Source organism: Danio rerio, chromosome 18 (assembly GCF_049306965.1).
Source record: "Danio rerio strain Tuebingen ecotype United States chromosome 18, GRCz12tu, whole genome shotgun sequence".
Taxonomy (NCBI): domain Eukaryota; kingdom Metazoa; phylum Chordata; class Actinopteri; order Cypriniformes; family Danionidae; genus Danio; species Danio rerio.
In genome coordinates, this window is record NC_133193.1 from 37,370,572 (window position 1) to 37,393,139 (window position 22,568).

Here is a 22,568-nt window from a genome sequence, read left to right on the forward strand (position 1 = left end):
GGCGTTGTGCTGCATATATGAGCGTCATCTTCACTGTGTGGACATTTACAACAAAACGGAGCCTAATTGCCTCCTTTCAATTCCTGTGAAAATATGAAACATACCCTCTTTGCTGAATATCAGTTTTAATAATCAATAATGGCCATTATAAAAGTATAACATACAATGAGTTTATACATTATAGGAAATAAAGGCAAGCAATAAGTCAATATACAGAATGTAGGCTACGTGGTTACATTAATTATTAATCTATCTTTGCGCCTAGCCAAAACACGCTACCTGAGAACAAGTAATAGATTCCAATGACCAATGTCGGGAAATATGTTGTGAGATATAGACAACAAGATAAATGAAATATCACGTTTATTAAATATAGTGAGATTAGATCCAGCAGGAGATGCTTGATTTGCAGTCTGAGGAGCAGAGCTCTCATCTGGGTAGATAGGCTGCAGCGCTTGCCTGAGAATGTGTGTGGTCACGTGATGTGCGTTTTCAGCGTTTTGGTGTGGACGGAGAGCTGTTCAGAAACGCTGGATAAAACGCTAGTGTGGACACGGATCGGTTTTATTCTAAAACGACGTTTTAAAACTAAAATGCACTAGTGTAAATGGGGCCTTAGGTTTTCCATACTGTTCTGATCGTCCAATTAAAAGCTTCTGATAAGATTTTAGAAGTTTAGAATATCAGTTGTCATTTCATTGTTCTTAAAATATTAGATATTTTGTGATATAACCTACACTTGTGTACAAGTTACAAGGCCATGACAGAAAATGCCTAGTAAATTTATGTTTTTGCTAGCAGAAAGTTGCTAGACAGTGTGTGTAACTGCCCATGATTTAATGTACTCGCTTTGCTTGCCCTAATTGGAGTCACCACAGGAGGGCGCTCTAGACTAATAGGATTTAAGTGAGACAAAGCAGAGTAAGAGCAATTCACGTTTGTTCACGAGCTAACAGGTACAGCTCGGAAGAATGCCTTGAGCTTTTAGTGTCCCTTCGGCAAGCAGAGCGAGGTATGTTTTGTTTATTGTTTGATTTATTTGGAAAATGTTAGATGTTTTGTAAATGTTTGTTGTTTATTTTTCTATGTTGTTTGTTTGTTTTCTCTAGTTTTACGGTGCTTTGGTGCTTTTGGTGCTTTTGGTCTTTTGATGCTTCTGTGTATACAACAAAGAACTGAGACGATGATTTATGTGATGAACTTTATTGCATCCAAGTAAAACTTTTTAAATGCACCCGTCAAAAACTCTCTGCCTATTCTTTGAAAGCTGAAGGGCTGCTACAGTAAAACTCGCTGCTACACATGGCGTTTGCATCACGTTGGTGATTCATCACATGAGTGTCATGTTACAAGCCTTCATCTCGTCTGTGGCACTGCATGGTATCTACAACAGACTGAATCTACACTAGGACGGCGACTTTACACGGTTAACTGGGAAAACTCTTCATGAAAGACTGAAAGGTGACTGCAAACAAACGTTGTGGACTCAGAGGTACAAGAAAAGGAAAAATATTTATCTATTTATTACTTTTGGGATAATTGCAATTTTTAAAGAAAAAAAAGGATTTATATTTGTATGCTTTGTTGAATTTGTATGCAGTAATTGAAGTTTGAGAATGAGGAGTGACTAATGATTTAAGTGCTCATGCTTCAAGGTGTTTGTGTAATGTTGGGCTTATATTCATGATGCATGTATTAGACAAATGTTTGCAATTTTAAAGTGCTTAAAGTTTAAGAGTTTATACTGTTGTTGCACATGTGATTTTTGACTTATTACCTTTGCTATAATATTTTAGGTGTTTAAATTTGTCTGATGTAAGCAGGTTGCTGATTTAAGTTGTAGACAGACAAAATGGACGACACAGCGGAGCAAATGGCGGCACAAGCAAGTCAAAGGTCAGTTCTTGATAAAGATCTGAATAGTACAACAGAAATGCAACAGGTTAGATCAAGATCAAGCTCTCGAAAAAGAAATCCCACAGAAAAGGGTTTAGAAATGCAAAAACAAGAGACAAAAAAGCACGAGAAAGCCTTTAATAAAGCTTATACTTCCTGGAAGCAGACAGCTAAAGAAATTAGATGTAAATTAAAAGCCTTATGCACATGTGAAGAGCTTGAGCAAATTTTGAAAGACATTCAAACTAGTCAGGATGTTGTCACTCAACATTATGCCCCATTACTGCGTAATCAAACTGCTACTCCAGAGATTGTAAGAAGAGTAGATGTTTGTTCCATATTGAGTACAGAAATTTGTGATTTGGTGAGCAAACGAATAGAAACTGTTGATGTCATTCAAAAAAGGGAAGTAGTTAAAGAGAGAGTTAGGCAGATATTGAACAAAGAGGAGTATGAGTCTATATTTGGTTGTACCAATACAGAGACCATTATCTCAGTATCGTCACAGACTGTAGAAGGTTTGTCAGCTGTCTCAGAAACTTCCTCTGAAGCTTCAAGTAAACGAGCTGATGCAGAGGCAGAACTTGCGGCTAAAGTAGAGCAGAAAAGGGTCATTCAAGAAATTTCCAATCAGCAAGCTCGACTAGTTAAACTGGAGAATGACTGGAAGCTGGAAGAAGCAAGAATGTTAGCGGATATTAAACAGAAAGAAATTGAAATTCGCTCCAAGTTAGAAGAAGAAAAAGCAAAATTGCAATTGTTACAAGCGGAAAAAGATGTCAACGTAGCTGCAGCTCGAGTGAAAGCTTATAACAATGCAGAAAGTTGTCTTGAAGAGAGCAGTTTGGAAGACGACGAGACCGGAAATGTCATTTATCCTGAACAAAGAAAAGCTTCTAACAAACCTCAACGTAATCCTGTGATAAATCCATTACCTTCACAAACATTTCAAGAAGAAAGGAAAACTAAAGAGACTGAGAATTTAGCTCAAGCATTAGTGAACTCCTTAAGTATAAGTCGTTTACCTGTTCCAGAACCAACCACTTTTAATGGCGATCCTCTGAAGTTTATTGAATGGAAAATGTCCTTCACAGCACTCATTGATTGTAAATCCATCCCAGCAAGTGAGAAAATGTTCTATTTAAAAACCTATCTTGCAGGAGAAGCTCGTAAGGCCGTAGAAGGGTTCTTTTATAAGAACTCAGATGATACATATCAGGGTGCTTGGAGAGTCTTGGAGGAGAGGTATGGAAACCCATTCATTATTCAGCGTGCTTTTCGAGAGAGACTCATGAAATGGCCCAAGGTGGGAGTAAACGATCCATTTTCCTTGAGAGAGTTCAGTGATTTCTTGCAAGGTTGTGTTGAAGCTATTCCACAAGTCAAAGGTTTGTCCATCTTGAATGATTGTGAGGAAAATTACAAGTTGCTTAAGAAGTTGCCAGAATGGATTGTCCGTAAATGGAACAGAATTGTTGTTGAAGAGTTGGATATGACAGGAGACTATCCAAGTTTTAAGCAATTTGCTGAATTCTTGAAGAAGGAATCAAAGATAGCTTGCAACCCTTTCACTTCTCCACTGCTAGCCAGTTCAAAGGTTCCAGATGAAAAGTATCTGAAAAGAGCAAAAGCTTTCAATATTAAGGCTCAAGTAAAAGATTCAAGACCAGAATTCAAGGTAACATTACCATGTTCTGTGTGTAAGAGTGAAATGCATAGTATCGTCAAATGTCCTATCTTTGCAGAGAAGCCCATGGATGATAAAAGATCTTTCATTCGTGAAAATCACATGTGTTTTGGATGCTTGAGAAGAGGGCATATTTTTAGGGACTGTAGGAGACGGCATATTTGTGGAACATGTGGACTGCGTCATCCAACTTGTCTGCACGAAGATAAACGCAAACATTCAGAGGTATCCCAAGCAGATATTACATCAGAAGCATATACAAGTCAAGAGGGCCAAAGGGCAATGTCTTATGCAGTAACACAACATGTCTCTGCTACTTCTAGTATTGTTCCAGTGTTTATCTCCACAGTAGAAGAGCCACAAAATGAGATCCTTACCTATGCCTTACTCGATACACAAAGTGACACAAGCTTTATTTTGAAGGATTTTATTGATGAGCTGCAAGTGAGCAGTCAAGCGGTGAAGCTGAAACTCAGTACTATGACAACTACAGACACGATTACTTCAAGTAACAAGGTTAGTGGTCTGCGAATCCGAGGACTTCAAGGTGGGAAATGTATCCAAATACCTCAAGTGTATACGTGTGATTTCATTCCTGTGGATAAAGCTCACATTCCAACGAAGAAAACTGCATTATGCTGGTCTCATCTTAAGCACATAGCCAATGAAATGCCACCACTTCAGAGTTGTGATATAGGACTATTGATTGGATATGACTGCCCTTCAGCGTTGGCTCCCCTAGAGGTCATAATCGGTAAGGAAAATGAGCCTTTTGCACAGAAAACCGCGCTGGGCTGGAGCATTATCGGTCTTTGTAATCCCCACTTAGACAGACAAGGAAGTCAAAGTTTTGTTCATCGAGTGTCTGTGAAAGAAATGAGAGTTCCAACAGCTAATGATGTATTGAAAGTTTTGGAGTGTGACTTTAATGAGAAAAGTTATGAAGACAAATATGTGTCACAGGAAGATGTCCGCTTTATTCGTTATCTCAGTGATAACATCAAGCATAAAGAAGATGGACATTTTCAGTTACCTCTTCCTTTCAAGAGCAGTAATCCACCTTCACTCCCTAACAACAAGAGGCTGGCTTTATTACGTCTGCAGCATTTAGGTAGGAAGTTAAGGTCAAATCAACAGTACCATGAGAATTACAAGATTTTTATGGAAGAAATGCTCAACAAGGGAGATGCAGAGATTGCTCCAGTAATACCTGATAAAGAAACAGCTTGGTATATACCCCATCATGGAGTTTACCACCCTCACAAGCCAGACAAGTTAAGAGTAGTATTTGATTGCTCATCAAAATTCTGTGGCATATCTCTTAACGATACTCTTCTTACTGGTCCAGATTTGATTAATTCTCTGGTGGGAGTACTTTGTAGATTCAGGAAGGAAGCCGTTGCTGTGACATGTGACATCGAAAAGATGTTTCATCAATTTCATGTCCCCCCTGAAGAGAGAGATTATTTAAGATTCCTATGGTGGAAGAATGGGGATTTGAAAGAAGAGCCCATTGAATATAGAATGACTGTGCATCTTTTTGGTGCAGCTTCATCTCCTGGGTGTGCGAACTTTGGCCTGAAGTATCTCGCAGAGAAGTACAAATCTGAGTATTCTGAAGCCTCTTCATTTGTGAATAATAACTTTTATGGGGATGATGGCTTAATTTCAGTTCCATCTATACAGGAAGCTAAAGATTTGATTGCAGAAGCTAAAACCCTGTGCAAGCTTGGAGGGTTACGTCTCCATAAGTTTAACTCAAATGAGAAAGATGTCTTGCGCTGTGTGGATTCGTCAGAGTGGGCGGTTTCTTCTAAGCCACTAAATTTGACTTCTGAATCATCTGGGCATGTTCTTGGCATACAGTGGTCTACAAAGGATGACACATTCAGTTTCAACACTCAACTTAAAGATCAGCCTGCAACACGTCGAGGTATCTTGTCAATTGTATCTTCCTTATACGATCCCATTGGATTTGTTGCTCCCTTCCTTTTGAAGGGAAAGTGCATTTTGCAGGAGCTCTGTCAGAGAAATATGGAATGGGACGATTCTCTCCCTGATGACTTAATTCCACGGTGGGAGGAGTGGAAAAATAGTCTCCAGGACTTGAAAGATTTTACTGTTCCAAGATGTTACTATCCTTCGTCCTTTAGTAAGATTGTGTTGACAGAGTTGCATCATTTCTCAGATGCAAGCAACCTTGGTTATGGTGCATGTTCCTACTTAAGAGTCAAGAGTGACAAAAATGAAGTGCATTGTTGCCTAGTAATGGCCAAGGCTCGAGTGGCACCTATAAAAATCAAGAGTATTCCAAGACTGGAATTGGCTGCTGCGGTGGTTTCTGCTAGACTGAGTGTTTTGCTAAAAGCTGAACTGCAAATGATGATCGATCAAGAGTTCTTTTGGTCTGATTCACAAGTTGTTCTTGCATATCTCAACAATGAAGCAAGAAGGTTTCACGTGTTTGTCGCTAATCGTGTTCAATTGATCAAGGAAATTACAAATACAAGCCAGTGGTATCATGTCAACACATCTCAAAATCCTGCTGACCATGCCTCTAGAGGTTTACTCATTTCAGAGTTGAGATCTACTAACTGGATGACTGGACCTACATTTTTATGGGACCAAGAAGTGTGTCCAGCTCCAAACACTTCAACTAAATTACTAGTAGGAGATCCTGAAGTCAAACTTGTACAGGTACGGCTGACTAAAAGTAGTGATACTGCTAACTTCCTTGATCGATTTGGCCACTTCTCTTCCCTGAGAACTCTAATCAATGTTGTTGCTCGAATAAAAAGGCTAGCATTAAGGAAGAAATGTCTTAAGGATATTGTCACCGTTGAAGAACGCAAGTGTGCATTACAGGCTGTGATTAAGCTTATTCAAGAACGAGCCTTCTCCCAAGAAATCCAAACAATCCAAGGAGGTAAGGCTCTTCAGAAGTCCAGTTCACTTTTCCACCTGGATCCCATCTTGAAAAATGGTCTTCGTGTTGGAGGAAGGTTGAAAGGATCATCTCTTAGCGAAGAGGTTAAACATCCATTAATTTTGCCCAAAGAGAGCCACATTACCAACCTTATTCTAAAACACTATCACAGCAAAATTTGCCATCAAGGAAGGTCCCAAACGCTTATGGAACTCAGGACACATGGATTTTGGATTATTGGTGGCAGTAAGTCGGTTGCTAAGTTAATCTACAATTGCGTTCAATGTCGGAAACTCAGGCGACCAGTGGAGGAACAACAAATGGCAGAACTTCCAAAAGAACGTACTGAAGCCTCTTCCCCATTCTGCTACACGGGTATGGATTGTTTTGGTCCATTTATTATAAAAAAGGGACGAAAGGAGTACAAAAGGTACGGCCTTCTTTTCACTTGCCTTTCATCACGAGCAGTCCACATTGAAATGCTTGAAGACCTATCAACAGACATGTTCATTAATGCTTTGAGATGTTTCATAAGTCTGCGAGGAGCTGTTCGTCAACTTTATTGCGACTGTGGTACAAACTTTGTAGGAGCTAGAAATGAATTCAAACAGGCTCTTAAGGAATGGGATGTCAAAACACTGGAGAGATATCTTGCGGAAAATCAGTGTGAGTTTATCTTTAATGCTGCCTCAGCTAGTCACTCAGGAGGTGTCTGGGAACGCCAAATTAGGACTGTGCGTAATGTGCTGAATTCTACTCTTTCTTTGTGCCCTGGTAGACTGGATGACTCTTCTCTAAGAACATTGTTTTATGAAGCGATGGCTATTGTTAATAGTCGACCATTAACTGTGGATGGAATAAATGACCCAAAATCACTAGAACCTTTAACTCCTAATCATCTTGTTTTAATGAAATCCGAGACTGCTCTTCCTCCCCCAGGGAAGTTTCTAAAGGAAGACGTGTATGCTACAAAAAGGTGGCGCAGGGTTCAGTACTTGATTGAACAGTTTTGGAGTCGTTGGAAAAGGGAATATCTCCTGAATATATCCACAAGACAGAAGTGGCACGTACCTCGACGTAATCTTAAAGTAAATGACATTGTAATCATTAAAGATGACATGCTTCCTAGAAACAAATGGCAGTTAGGTAGGGTTGTTGAGGTTTTTCCAGGTAACGATGGCCTTGTTAGACGCGTTAAAGTTCAAACAGGAGAACAAAAACAGAAAACGGGGTTGGGGCACCATTCTTCACATTCAGTTATTGAGCGACCAATCCAAAAATTGGTTGTTATAGTTGAGAGTGATTGATTAGTTGCAACTTTCTTGCATCAGACAAATAATGTTAATTTTGTATGTGGATTTATTTTGTGAGTTAAATTTGAAGTTAAAATCATGTATGATATTTGTTTTGTTTGTTTTGATTCATACCATGATTTGGTGGGAGTGTAACTGCCCATGATTTAATGTACTCGCTTTGCTTGCCCTAATTGGAGTCACCACAGGAGGGCGCTCTAGACTAATAGGATTTAAGTGAGACAAAGCAGAGTAAGAGCAATTCACGTTTGTTCACGAGCTAACAGGTACAGCTCGGAAGAATGCCTTGAGCTTTTAGTGTCCCTTCGGCAAGCAGAGCGAGGTATGTTTTGTTTATTGTTTGATTTATTTGGAAAATGTTAGATGTTTTGTAAATGTTTGTTGTTTATTTTTCTATGTTGTTTGTTTGTTTTCTCTAGTTTTACGGTGCTTTGGTGCTTTTGGTGCTTTTGGTCTTTTGATGCTTCTGTGTATACAACAAAGAACTGAGACGATGATTTATGTGATGAACTTTATTGCATCCAAGTAAAACTTTTTAAATGCACCCGTCAAAAACTCTCTGCCTATTCTTTGAAAGCTGAAGGGCTGCTACAGTGTGCATATTTAAAGTCACGGAAAAAAGTAGCTGAAATGTATGTGGTTAGTTTGACTGTTATGGACATTTAAGACTTTCAATACTTTTTTAAAACATTCAAAACTCTTTTGTATTTTGTAATTTTAATTTAAAAATAATCTAAACATGAATATACTCACATTTAGAAAAAAGTCAAGGTAATATACCGTATATGGGTTTATTTGAACAAAGTTATTAAATTACAAAACTTAAAAACATTCAAAATGACTTCCTCACTAATAGCATTGTATCTATTTTTCTACTAAAACGTTAGATTTCTGTTGTTTGAAAAAGAAAAATCAGAAATTGTGATTGATTAGCAGTTAATTACTTCATCACATGCTCACAGCATCATCAATAACAGTCATAGTATATATATAAATATATATATATATATATATATATATATATATATATATATATATATATATATATATATATATATATATATATATATTGGCTAAAAACAATGAATGTGCAACCACTTTACTACAGTTTAATTGTCAGTTCCTATGACAATGATTAAACTACAAGTTTCATAACTATATGAAAAGGCACCCTAGGTCTCCACTTATTGATTGTGTTTCATAACAAGAGATGTAGAAGTAGGATTTCTTTGCACAAAAGAGACATGAAGATTCCTTAATGCCTAGCGATTAAGGATAATTAGATGGGTAGAAACGAGAACAAAGAAGTTATTGAATTCTTCATTTTTCAGTCAGCCCTTCTCTTTTCCTCTTTACTTTTTTTGCTCCCTATTGGCAGCTGCACATTGATTAAATCAGAAAGATTCTGCCAGTTGGATTTAGCTGTAAAAGGGTTCGTAAAGTAAATCAAGGTCGGTCTCTTATGGGTTAATATGTGTATGTGTGTGTGCCTTTGTGTGCGAAAAAGAAATGTTTGATTCTTTTCTGTCTTTGGATCGTTTCCCACGCCCCGAGGACAAAGCCTGCTCACCTCAAAACGTCACTCATGAACAAGTTTCAGAGGCTTTTATTTCTGTAAACACCTCAACATTTCATCACTTTAAAAGTTTTGTCATTCTGCTGTGCTTGTAATCAGGTCCCTCAGGCCGAGGTTACACTGACAGACATGAAGTGGATTTTTTTACATTTAGAGAAGGAAGTGTTAGATCCATTTGCCAGTTACTAAGGGATGTACACATGATTTGATGTACCCCTAAGGCATGTGCTCTTTCCTGATTTGACACACTTTTAACAGCTCCAACGTGAAATGTTATTAGTGAGAATCAGCATATAATCGGTGATTCTTGCAAGATTGTTCTTTTTCTGAGTGATTTTGATTTGATTTTGAGCAAAGTCAGCACAGTGTGTGACCTGGTTTTGATTACTGAGAGGCTGCTGATTTAAATTGATTAATGCATATTCATTTAAAAATGAATGCATAATCAAAACATATTTTCTGTGTTAATAAAATGCTAGTTTTGATTTTATTTTAGACGTTTTATAGAATGTGTGTAATTGCACAATACATTACTGATAACTATTGTATGAAGGTTAGATTCAGGTAAAGGTGTATGCGTAGTGCCTAGTTATTGCCCAGTTTATTTTATGTCTATATGCTTAGTGCTAATTATAGAATGTACACATTAAATAGAACTTTAAAATAAACTGACGCCATAATAAACATGCAGCACAACTGTTTCCAACCTCAATGATCGTAAGAAATTGTATAAATTGTTGATTATGTTTTATGAAGGTACAGTGAAGTGCTTTGAAATGTGTATTTTTTATTCGATGATGAGAAAGGGTGGGACATAATAGCTCCTCCCTGTTTAAAAAAAAAAGCCTATATTGTTTAGTTTTAATGAAGCTCTGCCAGTGAGATCAGTTGAGCTCAAGTGCATCAAATAAAAAGTGTCTTAAGGGGGGCGGGACATGTCAGATGCTAGAGAGTATTTTATTGGTCAATATTTGATGAGAAAATGTAGTCTAATGTGATGTGAATCAAAATCATTGGTCGATTTAGGTGGAAGTGACAAACTTATTTCCAGAGATGGCAAAAGTACACACATCCTTTACATCAGTAGAAGTACAGATACTCCTGTTTAAAACGACTCTGGTAAAAGTTGAAGTACTGACTACACTTTTGTACTTAAGTAAAAGTAAAGAAGTACGGCCTCAAAAATGTATAAAAGTAAAAAATAAAAAGTACAGGTTTCAACCAGTCTCAAATACATGTGGTATAGGTGAATAATAATTCAACTAAACTGGCAGTGTAAATCTGTAATTAACATTCTGTGTGAATATGAGTGTGTATGGGTGTTTCCAACACAATCTCACGGCAATTCGTAACTTTTTCATTTAGTGGCTAATTCGTATGAATTCGTACGATCTAATTCGTACAATTTAGTACGATTTGCTTATCCCCCAATGACGGTTGGGGTTAGGGGTGGGGTCAGGTGCCACGCCTCCTTTTTGAAATCGTACCATTTCGTACGACTGAACTCGTACGAATTCGTACGAATTAGCCACTAAACTGGCAAAACGTAAAATACTTATGTTTTCTCGTGAGATCAGGCTGGAGTTTCTTAGTACTGGGTGGCAGATGATAGGGCATTCACTGTGTAAAACAGGCTGGGCGAATTATATTTTTATTTTTTAAATTGCCCAGTATACTTACATTTGTTGTTGAAATATATTTGTTAGAGAATATTAATTGAGGACAACAGTATAGGCCTATGTAAAATCAATAGGCCATTTAAAAAAAAAAATTATAAAAACTGAATACAGCATAAATTCTGTATTAGTAAATATGAACTTATCAGTATTAGAGGAAATAAACCACAATTGATTGTTTTAAAGGATTGTTTTAGTACTAAATGTACAAATCTTTACAATATTTTGCGGTATTAGATTGAAAGACCAGAGTAAGCCCATGCAGTTTAATCAGAAGTGGACAAAAGGCTTAAGCAAAAACAGCATGCTTTTGAACTGCAATGTGCCTCTTGTCTTCCTGTGATCCAAACGAGCAAAATATGTATTATTACCATGTAAACAGGGCAGCATCAGACATGTTAGATTCGCCGTCTAACTCTGACACATCTGTGTATGCTAGCTAGCCTTTCTCAAAGTAATCTTCATGAACTAGCCAACGCACAGTGAGTGATAGCCTTGAAAAGGCCAAGCAGTGCAACCAAGTGCAATGAGGAAAAATAGACTGACTGCATCAAAGCGGTGTTCTTATAATGCGCAATAACAAGAAATAATATAGATCACACCACCAAACACATGAAAATGAAAGTAACGACAGTGGTTTAAAAAATGTAAGAAGTAGAAAGTACAGATATTTGTGTAAAAATGTAAGGAGTAAAAGTAAAAAGTTGATAAAAAAAATAAATAAGTAGTGGAGTAAAGTACTGATACCTGAAAAAGTACAGTAACAAAGTATTTGTACTTCATTACGTCCCATCTTTGCTTATATCTTGTCTGTGAACACAGTTTTTCACTGTTTTGGGTTTTGGTGCACACTAGCTAATAGATATCCTCAGGGCTAACAGACTGAAACTAACATCTAAAACACATTATTTAAAACTTCACAGGACCTTTAATGAATTGTTTGACATTAAAGAATCGAGTAGCCAATAAAAATAGAAAATTCAACTCTGCCATCACAGAAATTATGTAAATAATATTAACGTGCACCTATAAAGAAAATCAACTCTTGGACAGAACTCTCTGTAGATAATGTGCTACTGTCATATTGGAGTTATATAAACTTAGGATTTTTTTTTTTCCTGACGTTAAAATAGTATCTAAATCCCAGTGATTTTGAGGCCCACTGCAACGTGCTGTAGGAGCGCAGTTTTCCCCACCCACTGAATTAATTGACAGGCACCATGTTTCCATAATATGCACCTAATATGGACATGCACGTAAGAACGGTGGGGGAGAAGCAGCTAATTTGGATTACAAAACAACTACAATGTATCCAGACACCAAAATGTGCAGATTCTGGAGGCTACAATAAATTATCTGATGGGTATTTTGTGCTGAAACTTTTACAGACACATTCTGGAGACACCAAAGGTTCATTTTACATCTTGTAAAAGGGGTAAAATAGGTGCCCTTTAATAAATATTAATTAATTATCATACACTTTTAGAATTTGTAAAATGTCTTAATATTTTACAGTACTAATGTTTTACTTTACTGGATTAAAACATGTTGATGAACATTGGAGATCAATAAAATATTAATTAGCTAATTAATTTTCCCTCAGCTTAGTCCCTGATTTATCAGGGGTCGCCACAGCTGAATGAACCACCCAGTAAATAAATAATAAAGAAAGAAAGGCCTACTTAGTCTAATGAATGCCTTTGAATGCCAGTTTTCTCTCTTTCTTTCTTTCTTTCGTTCTTCGAAATCGAAAGCCATTCTAGTTTATAGAATAGAGTATAGAACGCTTTCCATACAGTAATCTCCATTTGCTGCATATAGATTTACTAAACTGAAGGGGATTTAAGTGTAATTTAGCATTCGGAAGCTCAGTCATGCCCAGGACTGATTCATGGCAGGATTTGGATCAATGTGTTTGGCGTCATACTGAGTTCCTGTGTCTTAATGAGAAACCAAATAGCGAAGCGTGGAGAATGAAGTCCATCCAGCCAATTCAAAATATGCTGTTTTTAGGAAAATGCATGACACAAATAATTCGATTATATTTAGAAATCCATAAAAGATTATACAGAGCACATTTAGACAGCTACATAATGAAAGGGTTAGGTTTGCTAGCATGCAATAAAAAGTACCAAAAAGCAATCATTGGTTTACCATATTGTTTTATACTATGTAAAAGCAATGTTTCAGAAAAAAAAAAATAGTAATAGTTATGCAAGTTCTGCCATGAAGCTTTATTGGGCAAGCAGGCTGATATGTCCTATCTAATCTGCATTCAACTTTATAGCACCAGTGATTGGCTGCTGAGGTAACAAGAACCAATGAGCTTGCTTCTTAACATTTAAAAAATACTAAAACAGAAAATAATGAAAATACTAGCAGTAGCAGGTCTTAGTTTTTGATCTTCACAAGTAATCAAACCAGTAGAAGCATAGCACATCTACTGTTTGCATTCAAGATCAAACATACAGTATCAACATTGTCATTAATACAGTAAAACACAGTTGTCATGACAGAAACAGCCAAACTGTGTTTACCTTACCTAGGTTAGGTTAGTTTATTCATTCCTTGACAAATTTGATTAGCACAGTTGACAGTTTGACAGAGTCTCACACACAATCATTACAAAACATAGAGACATAAAGTCATAATGAGTACTAAAAAGGGGGCCATCCTTTAAATTCATTTACATTCCAGCATATGTACAGATGTTTTAAAGTAGAAAGATGAGTTGGTTTAAATTGACTCTTAAACTCCTTTGTCCTTCTCTTTATTGCTCTATACACAAAAAAATAAAAATAAATAAATATATATATATATATATATATATATATATATATATATATATATATATATATATATATATATATATATATATATATATATATATATATAATTTGAACCAACTTCAAAAAGGGCTTTAATGTGATACAGCTAAATTGTTTAGTCTTTCTTAAAGTATAACTAGCTTTGGTTCAAATAAAAATGTGAAAAATGTTATCTAAATCTAAAATATTTATTGTTTGCCATCAAGATCAAACATACTGTATCAGCATTGTCATTAATTTATTACAGTAAAACACAGTTGTCATGACAGAAACAGCAAAACTGTTAACCCACAGTAGGTTAGGTTGATTTAGTTAGTTCATCCTCTGGGAAATTTGATTTGCACAGGTGACAAAGGTGATTGACACAATCTCACAGACAATAATAAAACACATTAAAAAAAGCCATATTGAGTACTGAAAAACAGGCCAAGTTAAATTAAAATCCATGTCTATTCATCAAATTCTTTTACATTCCAGCAGATTTACAGATGATTTAAAGTAGATATATAAGTTGGTATAAATTAATTCTTAAACCTCCTTGCCCTCGCCTCTATTGCTCTGTACACTAAGAAACAATACTTTGAACCAACTTCAAAAAATGGCTTTAATTTTTTACAGCTAAATTGTTTAGTCTTTCTGAAAGTATAACTAGCTTTGGTTGAAATTTTAAATTTGAAAAATGCAATCTAACTTTATTTATAATCTAATATTATTTAGTATTGTACAATATCTTTTGTAATATATATATATATATATATATATATATATATATATATATATATATATATATATATATATATATATATATATATATATATATATATATATATATATATATTTTTTTTTTTTTTTTTTTTTTTTTACACTTAGATCAAAGTATAATTTTGCTTTGGACCAACCAATAAAAACATACTGTAACATGCTGTGGCTTGTTACAGCTAAATTGACAAATTTCCCTCAGATAATTCAGATAACTGCTACTTTAAAGTAAAACTACTTTTACATTTTTTTTTTTCTAGGGATTGAATAAAACAAGTTAAAATCAGAAACCTTTTTTCTTCTTCTCACTAAATCCAATATAAAAATTTACTTTAAACAAAACACACAGTACTTACACTTTTTACAGCATACCCCCAGCCTAGTGGGAGTACAACAAACTCCTTGTGCAGTGGGTGAGATGGAAAATGAATTATTGTACTATTTTTTAACCACCTGTTCTCTAAAAATAATATATCTGTTAAACTCTTATCATTATAGATGCAGTCTTAATTAGTTTAGTCAATATGTTTCTTTTAATTCAGATTAATCCATTTTTATTTTTGAGCAACAGATGAGTGAAAAGATGAGCAAAAACTGTTATATAATCAAATACTAATTTTACCAAATTTGATTAGATGCATCACAACAGTCATTGCTGAGTGTAACATTACATTAGATCTGCTCATTTTGCAGCAAATTATAATTTTATTTTTCATGGCACAAATATAACCAAACAATTCTGTTGTTCAAATTATAAACATATGCAAATATAAGAGAATCATTTTGCTGGTAGTCAGCTTCAGTGACAGTAACAGGAAGCATGCTGAACAGCCGATGGGGAATGCTTTTTGCTCACTTTATCTGAACAATTTGTTTCCAGTTTGCATTAGCAATAAACTAATTCATAAATGGTTATTAGCTTCAAGTTTTGTCTGTGTTGCCTGCACTGTAAAAAAAGAAGAATCATAAAATAATATATAGTTTGTCTTCTAAATAAAATCATTAATCATTAAGGTCAATTAAATGTTTTTAAAAAATAAACAACAACAAAAAACTATATATACTTGTTGTGTAAAATAATCTTATTTTAAACCAAAAACAAACAAAAAAACTTTTTATTTCTGAAAATTAAACAGTATTTTTAACTTTTCTTGAAAATGCTTCTTGATATAGGACGTTTTAGATATTTAGTCTAGAAACAAAAATAAATAAATCTAAATAATCACACTTAAACTCTGTGAAAATCAGAGTTCTAAATGAAATAATAATAATAGTAAAACATAAACTCAAAGTGTTTAATGAAAGAGAGAATATGACGCATCAAGACACCTTGGGAATGATGCAATCTATAGGGAACATCAACCATGGGAAAGACAACAGATTAGCGCATGACAGAGCCCACAGGGGGAATAAAGAGGAGAGTAAACAAGGAGACTAACAACAAATAACCGGTGGGGTAAAAGAATCAATAATCAGGTAATGAGGGATTGGCAAGGTCAAACAATAGATGGCACATTGAGCACAAGAGAACACATGGGACATTGAAACAAACAACACAAAGCCTTGTGGTCAGAGAAAACACAGTCAGTGAGTGCTCGCAGCAACTGCTTGTCCACACAAAACATGACGACATGAAAGCACACAGTTGATATGTAATGTGAAATATGTAAACATGAAGCACAATAGTAACTGGCCAATGAAAACATAAACCAGCTGCTCAACAATAACACTAGAAAAGAGCACATGGTGAGTGAAAGAGCACTCATACCATGGTCGGAATAAAAGACACTTTGCTCATACAAAACAGCTCACATCAACAAAGCTATCAGCCATCAACATCAACAAACTATATAGCTTAAAGAATTGTGTAATACTGAAAGACTTTCTGATAAACATTTTCAATCTGCTATGTAGTTTTTTAGAGACCAAGCTCCTGCTGCAGAAAACTTCACCAAAATATGATGCTTTCTGCTACACCTTTCACTAACTTCTGTACAAACATTGTGTTCAATGTTTCCCCAGTTTAACAATTAAAATAATGTTTCACATCAAACTTAATTAAATTAAACTTAAACATTAAATTAAACAACATCCTTAAACTGAGTTGTGAACCAGTTCTGTGTCCACACAACATACATTTCATTTTTCTGGTTGAAGGTTTGCTCAATAGATAACTATTATTACATTTTTTTTTTTAAATGTCAAGGCACTGTATGCCATTACAAATTCTTGCCCTGTTAAGCATGCATGTTCTCCCCGTGTTCATGTGGGTTTTCTGCAGGTGCTCCAGTTTCTCTTACAGTACAAAGACATGCGCTATATAGTAGGTGAATTGGGTAAACAAAATTGGCCATATGTTTTTGAATTTGAGATGTTGTGGGTGTTTCCCAATAATAGATTGTGGCTGGAAGGGCATCTGCTGTGTAAAACATATGCTGGAATAGTTGGCAGTTCATTCATCTGTGGAGACCCCACATAAATAAGAGACTAATTCAAAGGAAAGTGAATGAATAAATGAATAATTTTTGTATAGTGCCTTTGTAGTGCTCAAGGATGCTTACAGTTGTAGCACAATTAATACAATAACCATAAGAGGGTAGACTTATAATGCATAAAAGGAGTAACAAAAACAAAGAAACAAATAGCAAATAAGAAAAAGACACGACTGTCAAGAACTTGTGGCTGAAAAGGTCTTAATATTGACATTCATCTTGTCAATCTGCTGTCGGGGGGTTTCAGTCACTGGCTTGCAAAAGTTAAACAAGGTTTGTCAGATAATAAAAAAAAAAAAACATGTTCTATCTTATCATTGAAATACCCAAGGCCAGTGGTCCTCAGCCTTTTTATCACAACAGACCTGGGGGATGAAGGATTGTATGTAGAATGCTAGACAAACTGACAAAACACTGCTTCAACTCTGATACAACTTTTATTTATGGAGAAAATCTAAAAACACTGCAGTATTTGGGTGCTCTGTGATATAAATATTCCTTTTGAAATGTGTATTCCATACAAAGTATAAAACTGAGCGGTTAGTACTTGTCACATGACTCGCAGTGCACTCACGACATTTTGAAAAGCTGAGATATTTTCAATATAGGCTCATTCTGAAAATGAGAACCCCTATACAGGGTGGGCCATTTATATGGATACATCTTAATAAAACTAGGAATTTCACAAGAAAAACAATGGTGTGCTTGGTTTTAACGTAACTTTATTCTTTCATGAGTTATTTACAAGCCACCTCACATATACTAACGTACCACAAACATTACATTATTATCACCAACCATTCCTATTTTATTAAGGTGTATCCATATAAATGGCCCAACCTGTACATTTCTAGAGTTCATGAATTATGTAGCCAGAAGCACGTATGGCTGTATATCGTATTTAAAATGAACGCTTGTTCAGTTTGTCCAGTTTGCTTGCCATGCATGACGGGCCTCGAGTCCACCAAAGAATGGTTCCAGAAAGTGGGTAAGACAAAAACAGAAGCTAACAAATAAAATAAACAACTAGATAGCAGAGTGGGAATGTGGTAAAATCTGAGAAAAAAAATGAGATCAGTGGCCTCTGGTGGATTTGTGAAAACAAAATCTGCAAATAAGCATACCTCCTGGGATTTATTTGGAGCTCTCCAGTAATGTATAGTGATATGATTTCAGAATGAGCCTGGGTTGGATGTTTTCAACTGCATGTGCCTGGAAAGCGTGAGCTAATTCAATATTTCCAATAGATGCATGACTGGAAATGGAGGTGCAGAACAGACACGGTTTTTGAATGGTCCTTAAAGCCACCGTCATTTGAGATCTCCAGCAGTTGATCTTTTTCTTGTACAGACTGCTAGATTTACCAGATTTGTTGACAAATAGGTTGCAGATCTATTCCTTGGCAGTACGTCTGTGTCTTACTGATTTTGTTAGCTTGTGGGTTAAATTTTGGTGCTCAAATGACCATGAGAATACAGTAATTTTTCTAAATTAAAGTTGTTTTTACATAAAAGATCGGTCAGACTCAGATAATAAATGAAATGGAAATAATTAATGATTTCTTATGCAGCTTAATACCAATTGATCAACGGATTGTTACCGATCTGCGGTCCGGGGGTTTGAACCCTAAGCTATTTATATGGTTGTATAAACATGAGTGCCACCACTCAGCAGCAGGAATTGGGATAGAGCTTCTCATCAACCATTATGCTGATTAAACTGTTGCCAAATTTCTGTAGTACTCTGATTGTTGAAGGCATTAGACAAGATACAACAGATGTATTTAATAAAAATGTCCCTTACTAAATATATGCTCCAAAATGTTGTCCACTGATAAAACAAAAAAGTTCAATTGAGACCCAGGTTTAATGGAACTGTCAGGGAAGTCTTCTAAAAACCCATCAAATCCAGACAGAGAAGGATAACCCCAGACTATTAACATTTTAATGCAGAGACATCTTGATTGCCTGAGCAAAATACTAATAGACCTGGAGAGGAAGAGTGTGTGGGAGAAAGAGGAAGAGGACACTTAGCATTAAGAGTGAGTTTTTTATCCATGCTGTCCAGAGCTTTGACGCCAATCAGATGGATGATCTACTCAACCAGTTTGTTTAAATACAGATGCTGTTGGATTAGCATTAATTAGTTGGTCAAGCAGTTCTTTCAGGATCCATTCAGATTAAACAGTAGATTTTATTCAAGTTTGAAAATCAACTGTGTAAACCCTGTTCTCATAATTCTGCCTGTCAACTGCTGTTTGTCTGTGTGGAGAGGACACTTACTGCTTAAAGCATTGTCAGTTCTTCCCCTAAGTGACATTTTGTTTCCCCCATCATATATCTGACTTCTAGTGAGAGTTCATCAGTTCCCTTGTTTTCATAATTCTGCTCTTGCCATCAGCACAGCGAATGCATATGCTACTGACCCGCTGGTCTTCTCCCCCTCTTCTTGTCCTATATGAAGTGACCTTGCCTCTTATCTGTATGATGTGACATCTTTACCCTCAGCTGAAGTTAAACACATTATAGAAAAACGAGCCAAATCTGTAATTATGTTCATGTATTTATTGAGATTTATTTAAGAAAAACAAAGGAGTGACTTATATAAGTAATATTTTTTTCCGTAATCAAGTGTAGGCATCTGTAAGGACCTGTCATTCTTTCATTTAGTTCTTCTGATAGCATTCCAAAGACTGAATTACTTTTGAAAAATATAACATGCAGTTCTTGCAATGCGATGCAGTGTATAGAGTTGTCAACCTCTAAAACTGAGCAATTTATTTGCGGCCGGCATGTGAAATCTGCCTCACAGTCAAGTTCATCTGCATGAGGGATGTGCCTTGAATTGTTTTTGCACTAATAAGTTTGTCTGAAGGGTTGCAACACTGGCATGAGCCCATGTTTGAAAGTCAGAAAAGAAACTACTGGGGACCAAAACAACAGAGGTTCACACTGACGAATGCAAAATTGATCTTATTCATTAATAAATTCTTCGATTATATGGTCAAATTAGGGATATGGTATAAGATCATGCACAATCTCGTGAATACAGGAGAAACATCTTATGAATAAACAAGTTGGAAGACTTTTAATTCCCCAATCACCAGTTTTATAAATATTTGCCATGGATATAATAGAGTAACAGCAAATATGTGAACATTTTAAGAGCTGGCAGGACAAAACACCAAGTATTAAATATTAATCATCTAGCATTTTTAGAATTTTCATAATTGCAAGCCATAGCCTGCTAGACTTTCAAATCGGCAATTTCATTAAAGATGTATTTTATACCCTAGGAGACAAGCAACATTTCAGTTCTGACATAACATTTAATTAATCAACTGATGCAGTGTGATTTAAGTCATAACAAAAACAGACAGGTGCAAAAATTTGAGCACCCCAACAGAATAATGTCATCAATCTTTTGTAGAGCCACCTTTTGCTGAAATAGGTGCTTCTTATAGTAAAGGATAAGTCACTGAGTTCTTGCTAAAGGCATTTTGGTCCATTCTTTCTTGGAACATTTCTCCAGTTCAGTCAGGTTTGATGGGTGCCGAGCATGAACAGCCCATTTCAAATCAATCCATAGATTTTTGTTGATGTTCAAGTCTGTGGACTGGGATGACCATTCTAGAACATTGTATTGTGTCTGACCTAGAATTCCTCAGTAGATCTGGAACTGACTTTAGGTCATCCTACCCTGCCATAACTTCAGCCTCTTGACTGATTTCAGGACATTGTTCTTTAGAATCTGCTGATACTGCGTGAAATCACTGCAATTTTCAACTCTGGCATTGTTTCTAGTACCTGTGCTTGCCATACAGTACATCTGCACAGCATGATAGACCCTCCACCATATTTTACAGTAGAGAGCATGTTCTTCTCCTGAAATACTGTTCTTTTTCTGCCATCCAAGTGCCCATGGTTGTGGCATCTGTCCACAGTATAGTTTTCCAAAATGATTCAGGCTTGTCCAGATGAGTCTTTGCATACATCAAACGACTCTTCTTGTTGTCTTCTTCTGCATCACTCTTCCATTAAACTGTTCTTTGTGAAGAATGCACTGAACTGTGGGACGATGTACAATGATATTATCAGCAGTAAAATGTTCCTGGAGCTATTTGGAGGTGGTCTGTGGTTTGTCTGTGACCATTCTAACCATTCTTCGCCTTTGCCATTTAGATATTTTTTCTTAGTCTAGCACATCTTTTTTACACAAGAACTGTCTCTGTGGCCTTCTATTTTCCTATGATATTTTTGACTTTAAACCTTTGCGATACTTTTTTTTTGCGATACAATTTAAAGGGCCATGAAACCCCCTCGTTTCAGCAGGGTGTTTTCACACCTCTACTTTGGAAAAAGTCAGAAAAGTGGGCGTGTCCAGCTCTGTTTAGGGGGGAGTGTCGGAGGAACTAAAGTGGGATGGTGTGGGAGTGTCTATTTGTGCACGCGCGAGTTTCAGAGTCAAAATACACACCCACACAGACAGGAGAAAGTGATGTTTAACCTACATGGACATCTGTAGTCGAATTATTTGCCAAATTATTAAATGTTGGACTTTAACTGCAGTTTGGCTCTTTCATTCAGGGAATTCATTCATGCCTCTCGCGACAAACGAGATATTTGATTCGAGGAACTGCTGCAAGCGTGTATTTTTCATGCAGTGTTTGATACCGCACGGCGAATGAGAGAAAAAAAACTCTGCATTTCCCGGAAACTTAGATGCACACGGCAGGTAGTGTCAGAAAGCCGCGTGTGTTATTCCGGTCACAAAATGCGGTGCTAACATTTCTGCACTCAGTGCAATAGTTAACTTAATTCGATACGAACAAACTGAATAAACAAAGAGCACTGGTCGCTCACTTACCAAATCTGTAGAGACAGAACAATCACCAGCAACTAGAGCCGCGTCTTTATGAAGAGAATACTACAAGCAAATCCAGATTTCAGCATTTGCAGATGAGAACAGCTCTCAGGTAAACAATAATCCTCCTTAGACACGTAAGTTATTGTTGTCGCGCGTCGCGTACACTGTTAATCCACACGTGATCCAGATAAACTCTCCCAGAGAGAAAATGAAAACGAAACTTAACTGCAGCAAACTATAAAAGCAACACTTCACGCTTGTTTTGCCAACACAACGTGGCGTCTTTGTGGTGTAAACACGGTGACAATAATGAATATTAATGAAGTTGCACAATAGAGCGCGCTGATTGGTTTGACCCAAGCCTTACTCATGCATTAATGCATCACAATGTAAGACGTAATAAGACTCACTCTGGCACAGACGTCCAGTCTCCACGCTGGAATACACGCTATTATGTCATGACCGTGACGCAGCTTCAAAAATTCGTTTCAAACAGGAAGTACAAATTTGCTTGAAATAACGCAAAAACAACCAATTTACACTTTTTAG

The 22,568-nt window shown here is 36.2% G+C and overlaps 1 protein-coding gene and 1 long non-coding RNA gene across 18 annotated transcripts in view; both read left to right on the forward strand.

The window, feature by feature from the left end:
• The window catches only part of kcnab1a (potassium voltage-gated channel subfamily A regulatory beta subunit 1a), a 295,083-nt gene that overhangs the window by 208,636 nt on the left and 63,879 nt on the right, over window positions 1–22,568 (forward strand). Inside the window, exon 1 of one of the 15 annotated variants that reach the window (XM_073929088.1) lies at window positions 8,059–8,144. The gene's annotated coding sequence lies outside the window, so the exon portion shown is untranslated. 15 annotated transcript variants of the gene reach the window in all.
• On the forward strand, window positions 927–6,847 carry LOC141378746 (uncharacterized). 3 transcript variants are annotated; one of them, XR_012394036.1, is made up of 6 exons: window positions 927–1,012; window positions 1,110–1,492; window positions 1,824–1,896; window positions 3,057–3,141; window positions 3,642–3,808; window positions 3,907–6,847. It is a non-coding gene; the product is annotated as an uncharacterized lncRNA (long non-coding RNA). The 3 variants fall into 3 exon arrangements; XR_012394035.1 differs by lacking the exon at window positions 3,057–3,141 and having other exon boundaries at window positions 1,797–1,896; XR_012394038.1 differs by lacking the exon at window positions 3,057–3,141.